Genomic DNA, 13,157 nt, shown 5'->3' on the forward strand with positions numbered 1-13,157 from the left:
TTTATATAACGTAAGTTCATTGGGCAACTACTAATTGTACTTTGCAGTGAATTACTTCTGTGATATCACGTAACATAAGGCGGATCCTCCATCTGCTAAACTTTGAACTCCTTTGGCGGCACTGCAGGAATCTGCAAGAATCCAGAATAGCAACAACTGTCCAACCCATTGTGGATACATGCTGTCAGTAACATTAAGTCAATGTACTTTCAACCTGCAGTAGCTAATGGTTCTTAGATTATAGACTTTGATAAAACTGCAAATTGGTGCACTCAGCCCTGGTTCTTAAAGGAGATGTCCCGCGCCGAAACGGGTTTTTTTTTTTTTAACCCCCCCCCCCCGTTCGGCGCGAGACAACCCCGATGCAGGGGTTAAAAAAACCACCCGCACAGCGCTTACCTGAATCCCGGCGGTCCGGCGTCTTCATACTCACCTGCTGAAGATGGCCGCCGGGATCCTCCGTCTTCGTGGACCGCAGCTCTTCTGTGCGGTCCACTGCCGATTCCAGCCTCCTGATTGGCTGGAATCGGCACGTGACGGGGCGGAGCTACACGGAGCCGCTCTCTGGCACGAGCGGCTCCATAGAAGACTGCTGAAGACCCGGACTGCGCAAGCGCGGCTAATTTGGCCATCGGAGGCCAAAAATTAGTCGGCACCATGGAGACGAGGACGCCAGCAACGGAGCAGGTAAGTAAAAAACTTTTTATAACTTCTGTATGGCTCATAATTAATGCACAATGTACATTACAAAGTGCATTATTATGGCCATACAGAAGTGTATAGACCCACTTGCTGCCTCGGGACATCTCCTTTAAGTAAATACAGTTTTTGTAAAAAAAAAAAAAAATCAAGAAGATGTCATTTTTTATGCAAAACTCGGCATGCAGTTACATCTCAGGCAGATATACAAATGATTAGAGTTGCGGGTTGATTAGATGAACAGTCTTGCCACCTGAGACCCTAAAAGTGGTCCACCCTTGGCCTATAAAAAGGCTCTCAGAGGCTACTTGTGTGTAGTGGACCTTTTTTTCCACTTGCGTAGAGCTTGTTGCCCCCTAGGCATGCCTCTATGACACCAGTAGAGAGGATCATCTGATCATCGGAAAGGCACGAGAAGCTCCAACTGTTTAGTTGCTCACCATCTAGAGATGGCAGCATCGTTACACTCCTGTGTCTGTTGGAACCATTTTCAGGGGCTTGGCTAAAGGACATTTAGTTTCACGGCGCCCATTCCATGTACTGCCTTTGACTCCCACCCACCTCTATCTCTGTTCACAGTAGTGTCATGAATGAAGAAACTCGACTGCTAAGAAGTGAAACTGGGTTGTCTTCAGCAACAAATCCAGGTTTAGTTTGGGCACTCATGACGCCAATGTTTGTGTCTGGAGACCTAGGGGTGATCACTTCAATCCTGCCTTTACTGTGGATTGGCACACTGCCCCCTACTGGTGTGATGATCTGAGGGGCCATCACATACAACAGTCAGTCACCCCTAGTAGTAGTACAAGGGACAATAACAGCACAGCGATATGTTCAGGACATCCTGCAGCCACTTGTGTTCCTCTCATGGCGGCTTCCAAGAGGCAGCAGGATAATGCTCGCCCGCACACACAAGGGCGTCACAGGAATGTCTCCACCACATTATCGCACTTTAGTGGCTGCCTGGTCGCTAGCTTTATTGCTGGTAGAACATGTATGGGATCATCTAGGATGCCAACTTCGATTGCCTATGAGTTTGCATGAGGCTCATTTACAGCAAATGTGGAGCAATATGATGCAGGGTAGCATGCAAAACCTGTATGCCTCCATGCCCACCCATATCACATTTATTATGCAAGCTAGAAGTGGCCCAACAAGGTACTAGATCCCCATACCCGCCCGTATCCCACCTTTTATCCAAGCGATAGGTGGCCGAATAGGGTACTAGGGCCTCTATGCCCATCCGTATCACATCTTGCATCCAAGCTAAAGGTGGCTCAACAGGGTACTAGAGCCTCCATGCCCACCCGTATCACATCTTGTATCCAAGCTAGATGCAGTACAACAGGGGACTAGAGCCTCCACGCCTGTCCGTATCACATTTTGTATCCAATCTAGAGGCGGTACTACACGGTACTAGAGACTCCCTTGAAGGTGTCAGTTTTCTACAACAAATCCTCTTTTTGCTCTGATATTGTAATCACTTACTTATATCAACAATACAATCACACAAAGAAAGTTTAATTCTATTCCTACAACTCCTTCTACGCGAGGGATTGTTTTTTTTGACAATATGTGTTTCCAAAATAAACTGTTAAACAATGTAAAACTTTAGCTACTTTAGGAATCTATACCTGAAGCCACTTTGAAGAAGGAAATGGAAATAGGATTCATGGAATCCTATTGTTTCTCATAACAATTACAATTATATCCAAGGATTCGGCTTCTCTGGCTCCTGATGAACACTTGTCATCACCAGGGGAGCCTCGTCTGGCCAGAGTTTTTGGGAAATTTGAACGGGGAACCCCCACTTGTAACACGTCTATGTGCTCTAATAGGTTGTATAAATAGGGTTTGTGTTCTTAAGGCAATCTCTTTAAGGAAATGTGTTGAAAATACTGTACATAACTGTTCATTTGCTTCTTCACATGACTGGAAGCCAGGACCAACAAAGAATTATGTTTGACGAAAACAGACATTAAGAAAGTTTAAGCCAGTCAACTGCTCACAACTATCATTCAACAAACTGGTCAAGTGGACACATAAGTTCACAGTCATACTAGCATAATTATATCCTATAAACCGAATAAGTATCATGCTATCATAAAGTTCTTCATAGCTTATTAACTACTTATTCTATAAACCATTTATCCCACAGAGAATGAAATCTGAAATGCTGATTGACGTCACAGTATAAACTGAGATTTAATGGACTTCAAGACTGCTGAGATCCTCTTTTTTTTCCTTTCCTCTTCTGTGCTCTTGCCATCTGAGATACCCCTTACTCCTTTGACTATTAATAAACTTCAGGATGCCACTGCAAGTAACATCCAAGAGTCAAATATACTGCACTTTGCATCAGCACTTTGTGCTGTGCAGACACCTCAGTACACGCGTCCTTCTTACTGCTGCTACTCTTTTCCATCGAGGACCCCAAGAAATCAAGTGAAAATCAAACAAGAGAAGGACAAAGACAATCCAATTCCATCAGCTATAAAAGAAGACCCTTACATTGACATCACTTTCTTCTTCAAGGTATGGATTGTTATGGCTGTTACAATTAAGCCAGCTGTGAAGGCATAGGAAAGACATTCTATAATATAATATCAAGTGGACTATATTTTTGCTATAATATAACATAGTATGAAAATGATCACTTTTATTTTTAAGTCATGAGATGTTTGTACTGAAATTGAAGCTGTCTGCAAGGGAATACTGCTGAGGTAGCAGGGCTAACCTCCCGAGAATGATATGAATATAGACCAGAGCCAAATACTCTTTGGGTAACGTAAGAACCCTTCAGGGATTTTTACTAGGCTGGCTCTCGCCTCTGTGCCTTAGACCTTTTAGCGATCTGTTAAAACTTACGTCTTGTACCTTCACAGAACGCTAAAGTTGATGCAACAAATGTCCACATAGTTACAACGCAAGACCTTTTTCAGTTTACACATTGACTTTTCTAGGAACTTGGCATATATAATATCTGGTTGAAAAGTTACATTTGTGACAACTTTTCAAGGTCAAAGAAATATCTCAAAAATTGTGTCCATTCCCATTTTTTTTAAACTGGCCTTTATGTTGTTCTTTTTCACATTGAAAACGCGTTTGCGTCTATGTATTGTAAATGTTGGTTGTATTCATTATTCTACTTTTATCACAGGCCAATTGGCCTGACCATACACAAGCAACAATGTAACATTTAGTAGGAGTCTTTTTATGGCCATACAGATCACATTTAGGCAGGATAATATTACTGGCTTCCCTTGAGGCCTTGGCAGGGCAGTTAGTGTTAGGTATTGGTCAAGCAGCCCCTGACAATTTCTTGTCACAGACCTAATGAAACATACTTAACTTATATATGGCATTTTAAAGAATCAATGATCTATTTTATTCAGTTTTCTCCTATTACATCTTTCTATATTATCTATATTGACACTAATTTGTTACAGTTATACTATATTGATACAAATTGGCTTTTTCTTCACATGACATAACACGCTATTTTGCTAATTTTGATATAGTCTGTTTTTGTCATTTGATGGGAAGTCATTTTCCTAGTGCACTAATAAAATATGTCTAACGTCATGACGAGCCCAGCTGAGGTTTTCTGGTGACATTTGAAGCCACATGTGGCCGGTCGTGACATTTATATTCTGGAGAGCTGATCTAGAATACCCTGTTTGTTGGCCTCACTAAGAGTCGCTGTGTTTAGGGGCACTGAATGATCTGTAGAAGGTTTGTACTGTGAAAGAATATAGGGGTATGTAAAAATGTTATATATTTGTTATAGTGCAAAAGCTTAGCAAAATGTATATATAGTCTATGGGGAACCAATTAGAGGTGCAGCAGGTTTTGCTTCAGAGTCTTGCTCATTTAGCTCTTTAATCAGCACAAGAATACTTTTTAAGCAATTACAGTAGTATATTGTATCATGCGAAGGATTTTATGTAGTTAGATACTGCATGCTATTAAAAGTGTTAAAAAGAATATATCGCTACTCATGACATGTCTGTTTTCGTAAGTAATTATATTACTTATGATATAACATTTCTGGAGCATCATTTCTTACATCCCTGTTTTGTGTCCTTCCTCCATTATTCCTTTTAGAAATGTAAGAGTAGATTGACAACTAGTTGTTACCAATGGGGAGCTGTCGTCATACTCTCTGTCACTGTCCAATCATTGCTGTCTTGAAGGGACACACCTGCTTTACAAAGAGAACAGTAATGGCCAACTGTCAAGTTATTCATAAGCTTCTAAGAGGAAAGTGTTATTGCTCTCAGCAAGAGTAAACAAGTAATCTTGTAGATATGATACCTTTTAATGGCTAACAAAAAGACGTGATGTTATAGCGAGCTTTCCAACCTACTTAGGGTCCTTCTTCAGGCTTTATAACAGTGGAACGGAACAATAAAGAGCTATTGGAAAAGATGTTCCAGAATTGTAATTTGATTGTATTTATTTAAACAAACAGGTCAGGAGTGGCAGAAGGTCAGGAGTATGCAAGGGTAAGGAGCAGCGATAGGTAAGGAGCAGCAACAGGTCAGGAGTGGCAAGGGTAAGGAGCAGCGATAGATAAGGAGCAGCAACAGGTCAGGAGTGGCAGAAGATCAGGAGTGGCAAGTGTAATGATCAGCGAAAGGTAAAGAGCAGCAACAGATCAGAAGTGGCAAGGGTAAGGAGCAGCGATAGGTAAGGAGCAGCAACAGGTCAGGAGTGGCAGAAGATCAGGAGTGGCAAAAGGTCAGGAGTGGCAAGTGTAATGATCAGCGATAGGTAAAGATCAGCAACAGATCAGGAGTGGCAAGAGTAAGGAGCAGCGATAGGTAAGGAGCAGCAACAGGTCAGGAGTGGCGACAGGGCAGAAGTGGCGACAGGTTAGGAGCAGCAACAAGCCAGGAGTGGCGACAGGGAAGGAGTGGCAAGGGTAAGGAGCAGCGATAGGTAAGGAGCAGCAACAGGTCAGGAGTGGCAAGGGTAATGAGCAGCGATAGGTAAAGAGCAGCAACAGATCAGGAGTGGCAAGGGTAAGGAGCAGGGATAGGTAAGGAGCAGCAACAGGTCAGGAGTGGCGACAGGGCAGAAGTGGTGACAGGATAGAAGTGGCGACAGGTTAGGAGCAGCAACAAGCCAGGAGTGGCGACAGGGAAGGAGCGGTAATGGGACAGGAGTGGCGACAGGTCAGGAACGGTGACAGGTCAGGAGCGGCGACAGGACAGGAGTGGCAACAAGACAGAAATGGCGACCATGATAATAGCAGCTTTCACATGTAGTTTAAATGGCATTATTTTTCTCATCAACCAACAGTTCTGTGACAAAACTAATTGTCCATATTTGTGTCACAAAGTGGCTGCAGATTGGTCAGTTTAGTGCGGCATGTTGATAATCTTTGTCTAATGTATATGATTAAGATTGAGCTGCTGGTTCAAAAAGCATCAAGGTAATCAATTCCAGTTGTGTTGGTTGATCTTCCAACTAAATAAAGAAGATAGTAATTTGTTTTGTCCTGCTACTATAAGGGCTCATTCACAGGTTCACAGGGCGTATGTAGAAAGCACATTGCATGCGTATTTTTCACATCACACATAATATGTGGTGCTAAAAGCTGATTGATTTCTATTGGTCCACTCACATCTGCAAATTTTTATGTGTCAAAACAACGCAGCAGGACCTATTTTGGCGCATATTACACACCAATATAGGCTATGGGGATTTAACATACGCTGCAAATACACGTTACACATGTATTTGCTGTGTACTGCGTATTATTGAATATGCACATTACGTGGGTCATATATTCCCATGCGAGTGAAACCTTAGATCTGCTTCACACGTATTTGCATGTATATTTGCGTGCGCACACAATACACAGAGAATAGAACCTATTGATTTCAATAACTTTGTTCCTATTTCAATGTTGTGTATGCACATTTCAGTCGCGCAAAGAAAAAAATAGAACATGCTGTGCGGATTTGCACACAAAAGGTCCCCATAGAACTCAATTGGGGGTGCATGCAAGGAAATTTGTGAAAATCGGTGTAATTTCACTGGAAAAAGAACACATCTGGAACTCATTAAATTATCCATTATAATCGATGCGTCTTTGTTTGCCATTTGCAAATAAACATGCCTTGCAGTTTATTTGCAAAAGTACAGTAAAATATGCATATTCTTGAGAATATGATTTTATACTTTCACTTTGAAGCAATCCAATGATGCATCAACCCAGTAGTAGTTAGGACTATACCATTTTTGCCTGCAGGGAGGACAGTTTAATTACTATCACCTTCTATATTAACCTCTATAAGCTACAGACCATAAATATACAGTCAGGAGGATGAACTGTGATCTCCTCTATTACAGCTGTGTGATCATCAGTAACTGTTTCAGAAGTGTCTGTATCCTCCTCTAAGCAGCTTCTATGGTAGGTGCATGTAACAACATCACACAGACTAAGAAACTGACTACAAAATGAATACATAATCCCAAGTAGATCTGAACCGGTCAGAATTGAGATCACATGACCATCTGAGGCTAAAGAGGGCAGGGGTCTCAGACAGGGATAGATACTGGGGGGATAGCTACATAATGAATGAATAACAGAAATCACGGGAGTGGCCCTTTAACTATGAGTGGCAGAATGTGTTCTGCTATAGATGAATTACAGAACAAACAAATACAGATAGTATTAAAGGGGTTTTCGAGGGAGAATACTATTTCATATGGGTAGGTCATCAATAGTTGATTGGCTGGGGTCCGTCGCTCGGGACCCCGACTGATTAGCTGCGTAGTCGCCAGCACTTGTAACTGCAGACAGCTTACGTTGATATCAATGAGCCTCATGCATATGGTGTGGAGGTATCCAAAGTGGGAGAGGTACTGGTTTGAGTCTCATTGGCACCACAAACCAGATTAATATAGAGGTTAATCTATTGGTCTGTGGCAAGCCCTCATACGGCTATTTCAACGAGTTATGGCTCTTGCAATATGATGATGAAAAATACTTGGTACTTAATGCACAAAATAGGCAAGTCACTTGGAATTGTGCCACCTGCCCAGACCCAACCAACACATCACTGTTCATACAGGACAAACATGCAAGAAACCAAAACCCTACAGTGAAGGGAAATCAGCATCCTCTGGCTCTGTGGTATCACACCTGTCCTTTGTCTGATCATTTGAAATTAATGTGGTTATATGTTTTCATTGACAACACCATTCAACTACATCAATACTTCTGGCAAGTTCTATTGCCTAGCTTTCATGCGGACAATAACTCGGTCTTGGCTTTTGCATCACTATATACAGTGGACTTGCAAGTATACGAAGGGGCTGCTGATAAGTCTTTGGCTTTACCCAAAAAGAAACGAGATAGGAAGATGAAACTTTACATTTATTCCACATACTCTCCATTGATGCCAACACACTTCTTACATCGGTATTGCAAGTTCTGTAAGCCTTACAAAAAGAAGGATTTCGGTTGTGCCTCAAACCAGTCATCCGTAGCAGTCATGGCATCAGAAATGGTGTGAAATTTGGTACCCTTGAGGTGTTTCTTCAGGTTTGGAAACCTTCGATGATTGTTGGAGGGAGCTAGATCTGGTGAATAATGTGGGTGGTCAACCAGCTGGAAGCCTAGCTCCACCAGTTTTGCCGTGGTAGCTTGTGCAGTGTGAGCGGAGGCATTGTCTTGCAGGAACAAGATTCCTTTGGAAAGCTTGCCGCACCTTTTGGCCTTCAGAGCTGCCTTCAGTTGGTCCAAAAGTTCAATGTAATACCTTGTATTGATGGTAAAACCATTTTGAAGGTAGCCCACTAGCAGCACGCCCTCCTTATCCCAGAGCACAGATGCCATCACCTTAGTGGCTGATTTTTGCACCCTGAACTTCTTTGGGCGAGAAGAACCACTGTTCCTCCACTCTTTTGACTGCTCCTTGGTTTCAGGGTCATACAAATAAATCCAGGTCTCATCCATAGTGACCAGTCGATCGAGGAAGTTCTTATCAGTCCGGAAACGCTGACAAATGGACCCTGCATGCTTTTCTGATCCGTTGACAAACATTTGGGGACCCACTTTGCAGATAGCTTCTTCATGTTCAAATGTCCATGGATAATGACACAAACACGTTCATGAGAAATCCCCATAATGTCTGCTATTCCTTTAGCTGAAATTGGCCGATTCTCCAGTATAAGGTTGTGCACAGCATCGACAATCTCTGGAACAACAACCTCCCTCGGTCGTCCAGGACGTTCCTCGTCATTGGTGCTGAAGTGGCCCCTTTTAAAATTTGGCAACGCAGTTCTTAAAGGGGTGGTCTCGCGAAACCAAGTGGGGGTATACACTTCCGTATGGCCATATTAATGCACTTTGTAATGTACATTGTGCATTAAATATGAGCCATACAGAAGTTATTCACTTACCTGCTCCGTTGCTAGCGTCCTCGTCTCCATGGTTCCGTCTAAATTCGCTGGCAGCTTGCTTTTTTAGACGCGCTTGCGCAGTCCGGTCTTCTCCATTCAGCACGAGCCGCTTCAGTGTGCTCCCCGCTACAGCTCTTCTGCGCATGCGCAGACGAGCTGTCACTGCTCGGGAGCGCGCTGAAGCGGCCATTCTGCACCATCCTCTGTTAGAGGAAGGTGCAGAAACTGGAGCTGCCCAGCGGAGAAGCCCAGCCCAGCCGCCCCGAGAAGCCTCCCAGGTAAGTGATGGGTCGGGGGGCTGCCGCTGCACCGGGCTGCGCCGGGGGGGCTGTCGCTGCGCCGGGGGGGCTGTCGCTGCGCCGGGGGGGGCTGTCGCTGCGCCGGGGGGGGCTGCCGCTAGGCCGGGGGGGGCAGCCGCTGCGCCGGGCTGCGCCGGGGGGGCTGTCGCTAGGCCGGGGGGGGCTGCCGCTGTGATGGGGGGGCTGTCGCTAGGCCGGGGGGGGGCTGCCGCTGCGACGGGCTGCGCCGGGGGGGCTGTCGCTAGGCCGGGGGGGGCTGCCGCTGTGATGGGGGGGCTGTCGCTAGGCCGGGGGGGGAGTGCCGCTGCGCCAGGCTGCGCCGGGGGGGCTGTCGCTAGGCCGGGGGGGGCTGCCGCTGTGATGGGGGGGCTGTCGCTAGGCCGGGGGGGGCTGCCGCTAGGCCGGGGGAACTAGCGCTGGGCTCCGGAACCTAGCGCTGGGCTCCGGGGCCTTCACCTGGGCTGAGGGTCTAGCGCTGGGGAGCCGGGGGCTAGCGCCGGTTACCTGCTGTCTGGTCGGCGGCTGCGGGGCGTCTGGTCGGCGGCTGCGATGCGTCCGGTTGCCATGGAGACACAGCTGGCGGCGTCTCGGGAGTGCGCACGTCGGGCTGCAGCGAGCGACGGGGAAAGAGCCGGCGGACATCTTGAGGAAACTTTTATAAGTTGCTGAAACGCTGGAACGGTAAGTACGAACCAGCTAGAAATGTCATTTACAGGGGGGCTTAGTAATGTATGTTTAATGGGGGGGACTGGGCAAAAAAAAAAATTAACTGCTTCCTCGAGACATCTCCTTTAACTGTGAAATATGAAGGGCATTGATTCCCCAATGTCTGTGACATATCACCATGAATATCCTTCGTGGACTTTCCTTGCCGAAACAAGAATTTTACCACTCCTCTGCTCTTATTTGCTGTGAATATCGCCTTCGACTCTGCCATTTTGTTTTCCCGCGTGCCTAGATCACTGTTGTCATAAGCAACTAGCACAACATTTTGAAAACATATATTAGACACATAAGGCTTTCATGTGATGTAACATTCGTTACCATAGAAACAAAAAAAGAACACAAAGCCAAAGACTTATCAGTAGCCCCTCCTATCAGAGGCGTAACTTGAAACTCCCGGGCCCCAATGCAAAACCTGTAACAGGGCCACCAACTATAATGTTTTATTCATAGTGCTGGACTCTCTATATGGAGAAGAGAGGCCTTATGGGTCCCCTAAGGCTCCTGGGCCCGGGTGCAACCGCATCCCCTGCATCCTCTATAGTTACGCCCCTGCCTCCTATAAAGGACAATGCAAATATTGCTTCTTATTTTCTTTGTGTTTTTGTTTAGGGAGGCCCTATTGAGTCTATTTACTTACATTGGGGTTCAGGTAGTAGTCTTCAGTCATTGATCCTTATATGACTTTATTTGTAATATATATAAGGTATATTTTATTGTTTATTTTAAAGCAGATCTACAACTCTATGCGTCGTGTTCACTTGCTATTTGTTACCTTCTGTAATGGTTGTAGGGTTCCTTTTTAGATCTGTTTTACTCATAGCGTTAAGCTTTATTCACATGAGTGTTTATACACAGCTATGTACCCACGTTTTCACGCTCGGCCAACATACATGACCATTTGAGGCATTGGTTTCCAATGCATTAGTTCACATGGGCAAATATGCAGCAAGTAAAAAGGTTGCACCGTAAAAATTAGAACATACACGACCGAAATATGCGCCTGCTATTATACGCTGGGTAAAAAGATAATTCTGGTTCTATCTTTTGACCGATATATGCTGGTGGCTCCCAAAGGGAGGGGGAGGCAGTTTAGCAGCATCCAATAGGTGCCTCTATTTAAGCAGTTGAAGTCATTCCGAGGATTTATGCAGGGTGAGGGATTTCTGGGCTGTGACGTATTTTTTCGCTAAAAACATCACACCCAGCTGTGTGAATGGACGAGAAAACACTAATTAAGCTCGGGACTTGATCGCGGAAAATCGTTCATTCATGCAAATTCACTGCACGGTCCGAGCGAATGTAAAATTACATGCCCTTGTTTAAAGGAGCCCTTAATCTCTGATTTCACTTTAACCTCATCTTCAGAGCTTGTCTAAGGGCTCCTTCACTCGGGTGCTGCGATTTTCAGTTGAAAATCACATGAACAAGAGTCAGCCATGATTAAGTTACGGCTGTATCTCCCGTTTTGTCACCCGTTCAGATGGCCGAGACTGCGGCGTATATATGCCACAGCCCGGGATACCGTTCGGGGGGGGGGGAGAGTTTAGCTCTGCTACACTCCCTCCCTTCCCCTCTCCACCCCTTGCCACTCACTCTCTGTCCCTTGTCCGCTGCCAGCAATGGGAGAGAGCAGATGGGGCGGGAGCTTAGTGAAGCTACTGCACAAATTTCCTGCCCCCTACCTTGCCAGCAGATGGTAAGGGGCGGAGAGAGAGAGGAAAAAGGGAGGGAGTTTAGTAGAGGCGCTGCTAAACTCCCTCCCACGTCCCTTTTCCGGCAACTCTCATAGGCTCCCATGGGAATCTATAAGATCGTCCGGCGTATTTCGTCTGGAAGATAGGTCAAGACCTATCTTATCCATCCAGTGTAAAAGAGGGCATTCGTTTGCGTTACCTTTTCTGGGCGGCCGATTTTACACAACAGAAAATTACCCATCTGAACAGATACATTGGAATGTTATGCATCAGATGATTGTGATTTGCAGCCAGCGTTTATTCGCGGCAAAATTTTCTCAATAAAAAGCTTGTCACGGAAGCTGTCTGCCGTCCACTTTTTTAAACCCCATTGAAATCAATGGGGAAAAAAATAAATTTTTTTTTTTTCATTTTATTTCAGTTTCTCTTCTCCAAAAATGGATCGAAACCCTGAGCTGAGCTGAACACAGGTGTGAAAGCAGCCTAACATCCACCTCCTGACAGTAGGTCACAGGTTGCTACTCTGCCAATGGAGGCAGAGTACGCCCAAGATCTCTTTCAGGCATCCGCTTCTATTCACAATGAAAAGACAGTTGTTCATAGGTAGTAGCCTGATTACACTGAACAAGATGTCACTAATTAGACACTTAATTTAGAGATTAGTAAGGGATTTCTCAGTCAGTACCCTGTTGGGTCCTGCTTTTACATGGTACAACTATCCATTAAAATGTCTTATCTGAGCAATGTTTTGTCTGATAATTGACCCGTGTAAAAGTATCCTAATGCTTTATTTCCTCTTGACTTGGATGGGCCTCAGCTGCAGTACTAGACAAAACCCATGAACACAAATGTCAATATTTTTCTTGAAAAAAGCAAAGTTTTTCTTCTAATCTTAGAAAACCTCTCTAACTTATTTATTGAAGATGGTGCTACTACTTCTGTTAATGACATAAAAGAGATTACTATATGGAATCTTGTCCTGCAGAATCACGGTCCCACTCTGTGGGAACAGTCCTTTTGTGTATCACTGATGTACAGGTTTGTGATGGTGATCACTGCTGGATGATGGTTGAGATTATTGCTCAACCTGTTCCGCACTGATGATATTATAGAATTAAAATTACAGTTTAAAAAAAATAAATAAATGTAAAAAGTCTCCTGATGGGACAAAAAATGTGAAAATGAATTAAATAAAGATTAAAATTCAAATTATGCAATTGGAAGAATACAATAAACACAGTTTTACAGAATAGAAATTGCTAAATGATAAAACATATAAATATGAAGTACTGTATATCCATATTTGTAACAACATGTA

The 13,157-nt window shown here is 44.4% G+C and overlaps 1 protein-coding gene across 2 annotated transcripts in view; it reads left to right on the plus strand.

Moving 5' to 3' along the window:
- The first annotated feature begins 3,045 nt into the window (after positions 1 to 3,045).
- Positions 3,046 to 13,157, plus strand: part of MYOZ1 (myozenin 1) — a 33,290-nt gene continuing 23,178 nt past the window's right edge. The window contains exon 1 of one of the 2 annotated variants that reach the window (XM_066600500.1): positions 3,046 to 3,234. The gene's annotated coding sequence lies outside the window, so the exon portion shown is untranslated. Of the gene's footprint in view, positions 3,235 to 4,440; positions 4,460 to 13,157 lie in introns of those variants that run through there. The other variant, XM_066600501.1, reaches the window with a different exon arrangement.

This window comes from Eleutherodactylus coqui, chromosome 4, assembly GCF_035609145.1.
Source record: "Eleutherodactylus coqui strain aEleCoq1 chromosome 4, aEleCoq1.hap1, whole genome shotgun sequence".
Classification (NCBI taxonomy): Eukaryota; Metazoa; Chordata; class Amphibia; order Anura; family Eleutherodactylidae; genus Eleutherodactylus; species Eleutherodactylus coqui.